At 46.2% G+C, this 13985-nt stretch overlaps 1 protein-coding gene across 3 annotated transcripts in view; it reads left to right on the top strand.

Annotated features, from left to right (window-relative positions):
• Positions 1 to 13985, top strand: part of OSBPL3 (oxysterol binding protein like 3) — an 861863-nt gene that overhangs the window by 443012 nt on the left and 404866 nt on the right. The gene's annotated exons all lie outside the window — the stretch shown is intronic.

Here is a 13985-nt window from a genome sequence, read left to right as displayed (position 1 = left end):
AAGTAAGTGACAGAGCGTAAACATTTCCTATATATTTAAGCATTACTAATGACAAAGCTGCCTTGGGCTTCAGGCACAAATGCAGACCTTTGGTGCTGGAAAATGAAACCATGAGGCCTTAAGTGCTGGAAAATGAAAGCATGAAGCCTTAGACAGACGCTTTCTACTAACATCATGTAAAACATGCACAATAAATTCACAGTTTTACTTTAAAATGACTAGCTTAGATTGTTTTTCTCACTATAGGAGTGTAATTGTAACGTCTAAAGTCTTTAAACATGTGTGCAGTGCATTGAAATAAGACAACATTTTAAAGTGAAGAGAACTGAAAGCAACTTTTGATTTAGCTTGGTCTGAGAGCTTCAGCTCGACCTTCATATAAGAGAGGAATGTTTCCTCTCCATGAAAGAAAAAAGCTTCCTATAATTTGCAGCCTGTAACCGGTTTTATTTATTTAGTTGCTGTTAAAAAATGTTTCAAACAAAGCCTCAATTATTTTGTAGCATAGAGAAAACTGAAAAGCACACACATTTTAAAATGTATTATCATAAAATGTACTTAATGTTTCCTGCCTAAATAATAAGTTCTTTTTGGAGCTAATGTTATTCTTTTTAGTTAAAATGAAATGTTTCTTTAACAGAAAGTTAGGAGATGAAGTCATTTAAAGTAAGATCCAAATGTGTTGTGAGAAGAATTTTATTCTTCTAATGGATGACATGTGCAGACAGCGAGAAGTGGAGATGAACTTTTGAGAAATTCTGTATTCCAATTGGAGGAAAAACAGAGACTTATGCCACATTCTTTGCAGCATCAATTTCTTTATATATAAACAAGTTTCTAGTTTAGGAGTAGCAGGATTATTGCAGACTTTTTCAGATTCAGATTTAGAGACCTGCAGAAGAGGGGAGGGCAGACTTCGATGGAGAGCGAAACAGTTTCAGACAAAGCTGAACAAGGGGTGACAGAACTAGCTGGGACGAGGGCAGATTAGAAGTAGGGTAGGTTTTAAAAACCTTGAACTTTATGCTTTGATTAATTGGCTTTGCTGAGGCTTATTTGCTCTAGACTTCATTTCTCTTTATGGGAGATTTTGTAGTTAATAATTATTGATTTAGCTTCATGCTAATCTCACTCTTGTTTTTATTCTTGAACTCTTCATGAGTTCTGACTGACATTATTTGCTCCTCACTTTCTTAGAATAGGAATTCTTTCCTTAAAGGAATGCGCTGGAAATTATGATATGCTCTGTACTAACTTTATTTTTCTATTATCAGTTCTGTAACCTGATTGATATCTAACTAATGAATGAAGAGTCAGAAAATCCTAAATTTATATTGGAAAATAAATCCCTTTAAAACTACTCACAACTCTTATTATTGACTAAAATATTTATTTACATTTGATTACTTGTCTGTGTTTATGAACAAGCTCTTTCGGTCAAAATATGGTGGGAAAGATTCACCACCTTGAGAGTAGATAGAAGCAGAAACAATGGTAATGGTAATTAAAGGTAATGGTGCCACATTTTCTAAATTTCCCAAAGGGAGCTATCATAAATCCTAAACTTTAAATGTACAAGGGTTTGGACATGCAGAAATAAAATGTTATATGAAAGGTAACCTCATCATTAATTAGATATATTTTTTACAGTGACATAAAGTATGTTCTCTGTTAGTTGAAATAGGCATGGATACGACAGGCCATTTTTGTGGTCAGACAACAATTTAATTTTAGAGAAATATTGTAAATATTTTGGCTAGTAATTCAGTTAGACAAAAAGACTTTAAGAGGCCATGACTGTTACTTAATACAGATACAATGCTGATCCCACTTAATGCAAATATGGGAGGTCACAGAAATGCTGAAAGCTGGTATGTCTAGGGCTGGGTTCGCATGGTGTGCCTCTTCAGCATCACTGCTTTTGTTCTTTTACATGTAAATAACTAGCCATTAGCACTGCCTCTTTGGAGAATACCCTGGCACACTTTCAAGAATGTTCAAAGAGACACTGTGAATCAATCGTCATATTATCAACAATGAAAATTGTACATACAAACGTTTACGGAAAACTAAGCTGCGAACAAAAGCATATATTGCAGACCACACCGTATAATCGTAAAACTAGAGCAAGCAGTGCAGGGCTCAGTGAAACATAAACACCAAGTAACAACATCACAATTAATTTACACACAATATAAATCACGCCTCGCAATAAAATGCAAGTGGCGATATGATGGATGTGCTGTAGGGTTGTATCAGTTTTTGTATGTCTTTCTAAATAAAATTTAAAAAATGATGGCTACTTGCATCTTGTCAATATAGCTCTCTGTGGCTACTTGCATCTTGTCTATATAGCTCTCTGGAGATAGGTAAACATTGTAAAAATAAGCACAACTGTGTGAGTAGAAATGTCTGACAGTGTAACCATGGACAAAAAATGAAGTTGTATAACTTACTTTCCCAGTTATGGGTCCCTCTACTTGTAGCCTGTATAGGGAAATTAAACGTGAGAGCATAAGTAGAGTAAGGAAACTGCTATGCTGAAAAAGATCAGAGGGAGAGGTTTAATCGGTGCTTATCAATTCAGATATACATTGGGCGGGAAGCTCAGAGGAATGTTGAAATCCTTCAATTGCTTATAGCGGTTGTGCGTTCTATATCTGAACCTTAATTCCAATATTTGTGTATGACTAATGCAGACACTTAGGATTACACAAACTGGTACTCGCTCAAAAATTAAATATATATAGCCAAATCAAAAATTAAGATTGTGCCTGCCAATGGTTTAGTGCAGAAAGTGCCAGCAGTCTGCATCTTTGAATGGGAGAAGGTATGTCTGGGAAGAGGAAGTAAATATTGGCCTTCAATCAATGCATCTAGCATGAGGGGGAACTACGTGTGACGTGGGTTGAGCAAAGCAAAGTAAAAAAAGTGGTAAAAAGGCGGAGGAACAGTTTGATAAAAAGGATAAAGGAAAGCCTAGCAATGTGAAACCGCAATATATACACAGTTCCGTGTCAATGTACATAGATGTATTAATTTTTTTTTTTTGGTTATTGGTTATAAACTTTTATTCATCGTCAGTACACACACACAGCTTTTTTGCCTACAACCCCGGGGCCGGCAGCAATGTAGAGTAACCGAAATACATTGTACAACAAAATTGTAGGCCGTAAAACCAGTACCCCGGCATCCCAAGGTTCAGGAGGCGCAGGAGCTATCTGATACTTTTTTGTGGATTTCCCGTGTGCGCTGTCTCCCCCCACCCCGTCCCCTCTAGCCTCGGGAAGCGTGTATACGTTGTGTGCTATGCGTCAGAGTTGTTTGTGAGTGTGCCTGTCGGTCAACGAAACGCTGTACCAGAACTATCCTAACAACAATCCCGTCCAACCCCATCCCACCCCCCCTGTCTGCCCATGTCCCTGCTACCACCACTAACCTATTGCCACGATGCCTCTGCACCCTCGCCCAGGTCACACCCTATCTGCTCCCCCCCCACTCGGTTGACATCCTAGCACTTCATGCCTCCCCGTAGCGCGAGGCGCCCAAAGTGTGTGTTCCCACTTGTCTAGTGTCCCACCATCTCCTTCTAGGACCCAGGGGTCCCGCCTCCTACCCCACCAAGATCTCCATACACTATGCCTCTAGTCCTCTGGGCTCTCCTCTCCTACACGACACTGCTCTGTCTCCTCCTGATCCGGAATCGCGGCTTCCCTATTGGCAACGTAGGTGAGATACAGGTCCCAAAAATGTTTTGGTCTACTCACAGGGGGTAGCAGTTCGCTGTATAGTTGTGACTGGGTGCAGCCGTACAGCATGTCCCTAGCCCATCTGCCTTTTGTCAGGAGGGGGCCCCGCATCCAACACTGTGCCACCGCTCGTCGAGCCATAATTAGCCCCATGTCTGCCAGGCGACGTATCGCTGGGGGGAGAATCCTGAAATGACCCAACAACGCCAATGCCGGATCTACTGGGAGCTCAGTCTCGAGTATTTGGCCCAGTTCCAGAAACACGTCGGCCCAGAAGTAGTTAATGCCTGGGCAAGACCATGCTAGATGCAGGAAGTCCGCCACCGGTGCATGACAGCGTTCGCATTCCGACGATTGTCGAAGACCGTATCTGTACAGGCGTTCCGGAGTGTAATATACTCTTTGCAAAAATTTAAAATGTATGAGTCTATGTCTAGCATTAAGCGACACTCTTTTAGTATTGCAACAGCAGTATTTCCACATTGAATCACTGATCTCTACCTGCAGGTCCCGCTGCCATGCCAATCGAGCTTTCGAGAGTGGCTGCTCCCCGCGTAGCTGCCCTGCCTTGTATAGCCGCGAAATCAGATTACTTGAGGACTGGGTTTTAATAACGTATGTTAGCTCCGGCAGTTCAGGAGGCTCAATCATAGTCGAACCTGGCAGTGCTTGCAGCGCTGCCCGGACTCTATGGAAGTGGAAACGGTGCAGCAGTGTTGTCGAGCTCTGGGGAGGTGAAAGTACTTCCCAGGAAATCACCCTCCCATCCTTGAATAAGTCACCCAGTGTAGATATTCCTAGTTGTTGTAGTGCTCGCGTGACTCCCTTTTCCCTTAGTGGCGCAAGCCAGACTGCCCAGTCTATCGGTACAAGCGGGGAGTACAGAACAGTGTGAGCCTGCCTTTTGGCCAGGGAGTGCCAGGCGTGGTTCGTCGCCGTGATGGAGTCCAAGGTACCCATCCTGCGCGTGGCCCGCTCAAACACAGTAGCCGGAGGAGGGAGGGGGTGAGTGAAGAGAGTCTCCAGGATCACATGTGGGATATTACGATCCCCGTGTATCCAGGTATGTAAATGTGCCGCTTGGACAACACTGTAGTAACTTTCCAAGTCCGGAGCTCCTAGACCTCCTTGTTCATATGGAAGAGTTAAGACCTGCCACTGTACCCTCGGTTGTTTTCCCCCCCCATGCCAACCGCGTGAGGGTCTGAGTCATTGTCTTAAAGAAAGCCTTCGAGAGGACCACCGGGATATTGTTAAAAAGAAACAAGAACCTCGGGAGGACTATCATTTTCATCAGCGCGATACGGCCCGCCAGGGACAGCGGTAATTTGCACCATCTATCTACATCTTCAGTCAATCTAGTATATGCGACTCCATAATTTTCTCTGACTAAAATATCCGGATCAGGGTGCAGGTGGATACCTAAGTATCGAACCGGGTCGCCTGACCACTGTAGTGGGTAGTCCATCACAAACTCCTCAGTTACTGGGGTCAGCGGGAACGCCACCGATTTATTCCAGTTCACTTTCAGTCCAGACAGTGCTCCGAACTGCACCACTTCCCTGAGTATGGAGGAGAGGTTAAGTTCCGGGTCCCTGACGTACAAAAGCGTGTCGTCCGCGTACGTGGAAATGCATATCTTATATGTTGGGAAACTAATACCCTCATGGCTATGGTATTCTCTAAGGGCACACGCCAGCGGCTCCGCCACCAGTGCGTAAAGTAGTGGTGAGAGAGGGCAGCCCTGTCTAGTGCCTCTACAAATGGGAAACTTTTCGGTGACTCTGTTACCTAAATGTAGCCTGGCCGATGGTTTATAGTACAACGCCCCTATCATTTGTAAAAATGGTTCGCCCAATCCCAGCTTCCTAAGCACTCTCGACATGAAGGGCCATTCTACTGAGTCGAACGCCTTCTCCATGTCTAGAAATACTGCTAACGCCTTATTCTCCGGCTTCACATGCTGCATAGTCCCCAGTACCGTGCGTATGTTGTACGTGAGGTTCCTAGAGGGAATAAAACCGGCCTGTTCTGGGACTACGAGTTCCGGGGCAAGTAGTGCAAGACGTGTCGCCAGCACCTTGGCATACAGTTTCGTGTCGACGTTGATCAGTGAAAGGGGTCTGAACGACCCACATTCAGTAGGGGGCTTCCCTGGCTTAAGGAGAGTAACAATGAGCGCCTCCCGCATGGACGGAGGCATGCTGCCTTCCAAGCATATGTGGTCGAACAATGTTGAGAGGAAGGGCAGCAATTGATCTTTAAAGGCCTTGTAGAAGCCTACAGTTAGCCCGTCCGCTCCTGGAGCGCTACTAGATCTCATGCTATCTAGAGCCTCCACTATTTCTTCCTTCTGAATGGGCATCATGAGGAATTCCCTTTGCGCGTTTGACAGTTGCTGCATTTTAATATAGCTTAAATAATCGTCGATCGCTCCCTCCATGCCCGACGACTTAGATTCGTAGAGATTAGAATAGTACTGTCTGAATTCTCCAATTATCTGCTCCTCATCCGTGAGGACATCCCCAGCACTCGACCCTAATTCACCCACTATAAGTGGACGTCTCTCGCTTCGGACTAATTTAGCCAGAAGGGAGCCAGGCCTCTCGCCCTCACCATAGGTGCGGGCCGTGGCGTATTTACCCATGTGTTGGACCTCCCTGTCAGCCTCCGAGTTATATTCTGCCACCAATCTTTTAATCTGTTCAATAGGTTCCCCCCCGGGATCCGCCCGTTGTTTCTTCTTACGCTCTGAAAGCTGTTTTTCCAGGTAGTGAAGCCTCTGTCTAATGGATTTTAGGACACTGGAGTGTTTAGCCATGGCGACCCCGCGAATATATACCTTAAACGTCTCCCACAGAGTTTGGAAGCTCTCCACTGAGCCCACATTATGTTATGTTATGTTATGTTAGTGCTATTTGTACTGCGCACAGCTGCTCCAGCGAAGGAGCGTCCCGGCGCACCGACAAGGTGGCGACACAACACAACAAGGAGACAGAAAATATTAAAAAAGGGGTTTAAAATTTAACATAGCTGGGGAAACAAAAAGGTTTTAGCAGCCTTGCGGAAAGAGAGCAAGTCGCCAAGAGTCCGGGTTTTCAAGGGGAGAGCGTTCCAAAGTGCGGCTGCCCGCACCCTAAAGGAGCGGCCCCCCGCCCGACTGAGTTTGAATCGAGGGGCTACTGCTAATTCTTGGTCCAAAGAACGCAGAGAGCGGCCCGGGATGTAGGGACACAAAAGTTGATGCAATAAGGGGGGCGACAAGCCCTTCAGAATCTTAAAAGACATGCACAGCACTTTAAAATGGATCCGCTGCCTAACGGGTAACCAATGCAAAGCCCGCAAAGTTGGAGTGGCCGAGCAAAACCTAGGAAGACCTACGATTGCTCTGGCCGCAGCGTTCTGCACTCTTTGGAGACGGGTCAGCTCGGCCTGGTTTAACCCTATAAAAAGGGAGCTGGCATAGTCCAGCCGAGCCAGAACCGTCGCTTGAACCACGAGTTGACGGGTTGCGGCATCGAAGTACTTAAGAGCAGGTCTCAAATTGCGCAAGATGCCGAAGCAGCACGCCGCCGTCCTTTTGGTGTGGCCAACAAAATTGAGGGAGGGGTCCAGCCAAACCCCCAGATTTTTGATCTCCGTAACCGGAGTGGGGGTGGGGCTCAGCTCAAGAGGCCACCAGGTGTCTCCCCATAGTTCCGTCCGCTTACCAAAGACCATCACCTCCGTTTTTTTGGCATTTAGTTGGAGACAGTTGGACGTCATCCAACCAGCCACCGCCCGAAGTCCTTCTCTGAATCTTGGGGCATCCACCCCGGAGTCCCCGCTGATCGTGACCGCTAGCTGGGTATCATCTGCGTATGACACCATGGTCATACCACAGAGCTTCACAACCTCAGCCAGCGGCCTCACGTAGATGTTAAACAACGTGGGACTCAGCGAGGAGCCCTGTGGGACCCCAAGAGACAGAGGATGTCATTCGGACTGATAGGGCGGGGCAGCCACACAGAAGGAACGGTCCATGAGAAACGAACGAAACCACTGGTGTGCAGTACCGGTCACCCCTATCTCCTCAAGACGCTGCAGGAGAATTTCATGGGAGACCGTGTCAAAGGCGGCGCTTAGATCTAACAAAACAAGCGCCGCCGTTTGACCTGCATCCAGAACTGCCCGCAGGTGCTCGACCATGAATAACAATGCTGTCTCCGTGCTGTGGCCAGCCCGAAAACCATTCTGGGTTTCGTCCAGAATGTTGGTACGCGACAGATGATCAGTGAGGGCGGTGTTAACATGCACCTCCGCGAGTTTGGCTGGCCACGGGAGAAGCGAAATCGGGCGATAGTTCTCCGATTTTGTAGGGTCGAGAGATGTTTTTTTCAAAATGGGCATCACTACCGCATGCTTCCATTTCAAAGGCACCTGGCCAGATGATAGGGACATGTTGATTAAGTCACAGACCGGGCGAGCAAAAGTCTGGTCTCTGAACATTAGTGGCTTGAGCGGGTCAGCTGGCGACCCAGACTTGACTCGAAGAGCCAAGGCCGTGTAAGACTCCGAGGAGAGACAGGGGAAAGAGTCTAACACCACCTGACCTGGCAAGATGGATGACCCCGCGCTGGTTTGTGCAGCAGTGGGAAAGGCCCTATAGATGGTCTGGACCTTCTCCAGGAAGAAAGCCGCCAGCACTTCACAGTGGGTGTTGGAACTGATGGAATTACCGGCAGGCTTCCTTGCCACAAGGTCCTTAAGAGCCTTAAAGATGGATTTAACAGGATTCCCACTGCTGCGAAACTCCAGAGCGTAATATGCAGCCCGGGCTCTACAAACCGCACGGTGCTAAGACTTGACAGTAGCCGTATACAGGGATTTTTTGCTGCTGTCATACCTCTTCCTCCAGTCTCTCTCTGCACGTCTGCAGACACTTTTCAGGGCCCGCAGATTGCCATCGTACCAGGGGCTGGGGGCGCGGAGACCACACTTACTCGAAACCATCGGGATAAGGGAGTCGAGAGCTCTGGTTACCCATCCGCAGAAATGGTCATAACCAGATTCCACGTTCTCCACTACACCCAGTGGATCGTCAGTGAGAAGGCGATAGAGATCTTCCGCCTTTAGTTTGCTCTAACGCCGTCTGGGCATGGCTCGCAGCGACGAAAAAATTGTCAATGTCATTTGCAAGTTCCCCCCTGAAGACTTCGTCTAATAGCGAGTATGGGGGGAAGCGCCACGTAAAGGGCGGGATTCTGTGTGCCGGTGTCTCCAGAATCAGGAGGAGAGGGGAATGATCCGACAGCGTTCGTGGTAGTATCTGGCAGTCCCTTACACTACTGGAGAGCCTCTGTGATGCAAGCCAATAATCTATTCTGGTGTGTAGAGCATGATATGCAGAGTAGTGAGTGTATCCCCCCCTGGCGTGGTGCCTACTGCGCCACACATCCACCATATCCAAGCGCACCAACTCAGAATGGAGCACCGTGGCCGCCGCAGACGGGCTCCTAGAGGGACCAGCGGACCTATCCAGATTCGGGTCGAGCACTAAATTGAAGTCCCCACCCCAAAGCATACTGGAGTAGTCGAGTGTTCTGCATTGCTGGGCTAATTTTGAATAAAAATCTGGGGAATCGTAGTTAGGCCCGTACACATTCACAACCACAAAATCTAGCCCCCTGCCCGAGCATCTACAAATAACGTATCTTCCCTCATCGTCGGTCTCTAGTGAAGTCAGTGTGAGCTTGGAACCAGGGTTAACCCATGTGAGTGTCCCCCGTGAGTGCGTGGTGAAGCCTGCAGCGACACTACAGCCCGCTAAACCCTTGTGTGTCAGCATTTTACTGTTTAGTGGTAGATGAGTTTCTTGCAAGAGAGCGAGGTCAATGTGATGTCTGCGTAAATAACTAAGGACCTTGCGCAATTTTCTGAAGTCGTTTAGGCCTCTCACATAGATGTATTCATTATCACAAATTATAGTAGTAATCAGATACGTATGAAAATCAGAGAAAATGAACAGCATAATCCGATTGTTTCACTACTCAATACTGTTGAGTTCCTGTTATTGTTCCTCTACTGGCATTCTTTCTTGCTAAGTATTGTAGCAAAATTTCCTTCCCCTGAGGATTTTTAGACCACAGTAATGTGTCACATCAGGTCATTCCCATTGTGCCCAGTTTGAGTGTAGTTTGCTACCAAACGACGGTCTGCAACTTACATCAAATGCTACTGTAATGTTGTGCAACTTCTCAGGCATGCTTTTTTAAATAGTTTGGCCAATATTATGAAGTCTTCAAGGACACTAAATACAGTATATCACATTGCTAATGTTACAGCTCGAATGGAAGTTGAGCAGGAAAGACTTGGACCTTTGGATTAGGGATCTCTTATTGTAAGTAAGCATACAAGTCAAACTACTCCCACTCTTCGAATGGCCTAATATTGGAGTGAGCCTCCAACGTGCTGCAACTGTTATTTTTAAGTGCTCTTTAAGCTTACCGATCCTTTCAAACCCGAATATAGTAGGTAATGTCACCAGCATGTGCCAATGTTTTCTTTTCACATTTTAGTTTGAGCAAGAGTTAAAACTTGACATATGCAACAGTCCTCCGTATTATATCTGGATCACAAAGTAAACAATGTCTCTATGGGGCAATTTCAAATCTGTTTAATACCATGCCTGTTGAGGTGTCTGTGGTAGCCTCTGTTCTGTAGTTTTTGATCCACGATGTGTGCTTCTGAAATCCTCCTCCTGGGTACGGTTGAGGCTGATCCTGACAAATTATTTGTAAGGGGAATGAGTCACTTCCACAGGGAGCACTAGTTCTAACATGCCAGCGTTCTGCCCCCAAACCATGCACTTGGGGCTTCTCAGAAAGGAGTCTGTAATGTTTGATAAGCTGATTGGGATGCACCTAATCTTGAAAAGGGACTTGGCATGACGAATTGATATCAGCATGTTAAGCACTCCAAAAGCTAAGGACTGCTTTTAGCCAAATAGCTTAAAATACTTGCCCAGAGAAGTCCAGCCCTGACTGCGCCTCTATTGGATGGGTGATACCTTCAATTGCAAGTAAAAATAGTGCAACAGAAAATATATACCATACTGCATGTAGCAGAACTCCTGCTAACATGCCAGTTGAGTGATCCCATGCCCTGAAAATGAGAGCTGTGAAGTTACTATCACAAGCAGATCTAATGTACCAATGTTTTTTGATGCTTTTCATACTTTTATTTGAGAGAGTTGAAAGTTGAACCACATATAAGACTGTCCTCATGGTTCCATTTGTGATCTAGGTGCAAGTAATGTGTCCTGGGGAGTATAAAGTACTGTTTAATGGCCTTTATGATTAGACATCGGGAGTAGCCTCTCGTCTGTAGTATTTGACCCAAGATGTGCACTTATTTAAAGAAATGCTCCGACTCAGTACAATTGTGGTAGATCATGGGAAACTTGCTATACGGGTGAAGAGCAACTTTGCCATACTCTTTAACTAATTGAAGTATTAAAAATGTCCAATGCGCTTTCCACCAAGTATACATTCTAATTGGTGAACCGTAGTTTGACTTCTTCCAGAACATCTGTTTCCTCATTCTAAACATACTTTCAAACTTAAGTTTCATATATAGGTTGCATGAGCGACCATTTACAACCCCTTCTCAAGGCGTGCAGGTGTAGTACGCTGCATGTAGCTTCCCTTGCCCCAAATTGCCCCGCACCAATTCCACCATCCCAGAGGATCGAGAGGCATGGCTGCTGCTGATGAATGCGGAAACAAGCTCAGGTCGCAGACTTGCTGGATCGCTGAACCGTCGTGGCAAAATCAGCTCGAGGGAAGCAACAGCTTTTGTTGGGGTCAGCATCAGTGGAATCTGACTAAGTTGGCTACATAGCTGCATGCTGCACGATACAGTTTATTCCGCTGATTCTGCCCTTTAGAAGATCCCGTAGGGATGCTCCTTTGGCTTTTCACCTCACATTTTATCAATAAACTCTCCAGCATGTGGAAATTAATTGTTTTTTGGATCCATTGCCCCCAAAAAGGCAGATTACACTCAGGGTGGTTCATAGTAAGCAGTATAGTTATGTTTAACTGGGAATAGACACTGTTGGAATATTATTTTACCAGTTTTTTCAGCATAAGGGTATTGAGGGGCCCTGGTTAAGATTATGCCAATAAAATCAACTGAGGGAGGCACTAAAGCTTAAAAGGTTACCCCCTCGGGTAGACATGTTTGCCGGGTCTGGTGGCTCAGTGGACTAATGCATTCATTGCAGGGGCCTGTGTTCGACCTCATGGTCACAGGTTCAAATCCCGGCTGGTCCACTCAGCCTTTCATATATCTGAGGTCGATAAAATGAGTACCATTGAGTTGTTATTCAGCGCCAAGACACCTACAGGTAATCGTGCGCTTTACAAATACACCTGTTATGTTATGTTATGTTTGGCAGTTGCAGGCTAAGCAGCATGAGGCAGAAAGAGAACTCTCAAGGGGTGCGGCATCCGAGTTGGACAAGGGTGGAAGATATAGCCTCTGAATTTGCATTGTATGACTCTGCAGGGTTGTATGACATTACAACGCATTCTAATACATCGCATGCCATTACATCCCGGTTTTTACAACGCAAGTCATTACAACGACTTGCGTTGGAGGGTTCTGGACTTAGGAGTAGTATAATTTACTATTCCAACTCCAGTCTACACACAGTAGGGAAGGTGTTGGATTGTAAATTATACTATTCCTTGTCCTAGAGCGCCATCCAGCGCAAGTCGTTGTAACGACTTGCGTTCTAAAAACCGCGATGTAACGACCGCGTTGTAAACGACGTTTCCCCTCTGCAGCACAGCTGTTAGAGGCAACGGGCCCCTCAAAGACTGGAATAGACCCTGTCCGACCTAATAACTCACTGCTCGGCAATGCGCCAACTACTGCTCCAACAGAAGAGGGTCAGCCCTCAGAGTTGATCTAGAGGGGGATGCAGTTCATGAAGAGTCACCTGGGTCATCTAGCCGAATTGAGCCACCTACGGGTAGTAGGGCCTCCAAGTTGTTTCCTCTTTCACAATCAGTCAAGTACATGGGGTCCTAAAAATGTTCAGGATTCTGCGTCCAATTTAGAGCTATCTCCTCCTGTACACGAATATTCAGGTACATCATTGGACAAATAGAACCAGATGCCCAGTCCTCCAGCAGAGATGAGACCTTGGTTGTGACAACTGAATCAATGAAAGTTGAAAGTTGAAAGAATTTATATACCACACTGTGACCAAGCGGCTTCCTGGCTCTGGAGGAGGAAAGTGAAAGCATAGCAAGAGGGAGCCAAGAGATTATTTAAGGGGAAAACGCTTGAGCAAATAGGTAGGTTTTAAGTACCTTGCGGAATACCAAATAATCAGAGATAGACCTAATGGAAAATGGAACTTTGTTCCAAAAGCGCGGGGCAAGGATAGAAAACCTTGTGCCCCCCCGTTCTGGTTTTTTGGAAGCGGGGAACACTAAGGAGAGCCTGGCTGGAGGAGCGGAGGTCATGGCCAGGACAATAGTGGGTAATCCTAGAGTTGATGAAAACAGGGGCCGTATGAGCACGGGCCATAAAAACTATGCATCCCAATTTAAAGAGGGATCTTTGCAGGACGGGGAGCCAGTGGAGGAACTTAAGTAAAGGAGTGGTGTGATGAGACCTGGGAAGCCGATGGATGAGACGAGCGGCCTGATTTTGAATGGTCTGGAGGCGGCGCTGCTCGTAGGCTGGGATGCCCACATACAGGCAGTTCCCGTAATCTAGTCTCGAAAGAATCAAAGCTAAGACAATTATCTTGAGAGCGTCAATGAAAATAACGGGATATTTTACGGATGATTCGGAGGGAAAGGAAACGGGATGAAACCACAGAGCTAATTTGCGGGCGCATGGAGAGGTCCTGGCTAACCTTGATTCCTAAGGTTCTAACAGAAGAGGAGGGAATCGGAGGAGGGCCGAAGATGGGAGGCCAAAAGGCAGGAGTCCAAGGGGTGGTGGAGCCACCCGTCAGGACCAGCTCCGTTTTATCCGGGTTTAACTTAAGATGGTTTTGGTTCATCCAATCAGAAATGAAAATAAGGGTGGTTTGGAATTTGAGAATGGACTCCGGAAAGGGGGACAGATCAAAAACAAGCTGGAGGTCATCAGCGTAATTGTATACGGAGACCCCCATATTAAGCAGTGAAATAATAAGGGGATAAATGTAAAGATTAAAGAGAAGGGGAGAGA

Source organism: Lissotriton helveticus, chromosome 10, assembly GCF_964261635.1.
Source record: "Lissotriton helveticus chromosome 10, aLisHel1.1, whole genome shotgun sequence".
Taxonomy (NCBI): Eukaryota; Metazoa; Chordata; class Amphibia; order Caudata; family Salamandridae; genus Lissotriton; species Lissotriton helveticus.
The sequence above is the reverse complement of the archived record's forward strand: the minus strand, read 5'-3'. Positions and strand labels throughout refer to the sequence as shown.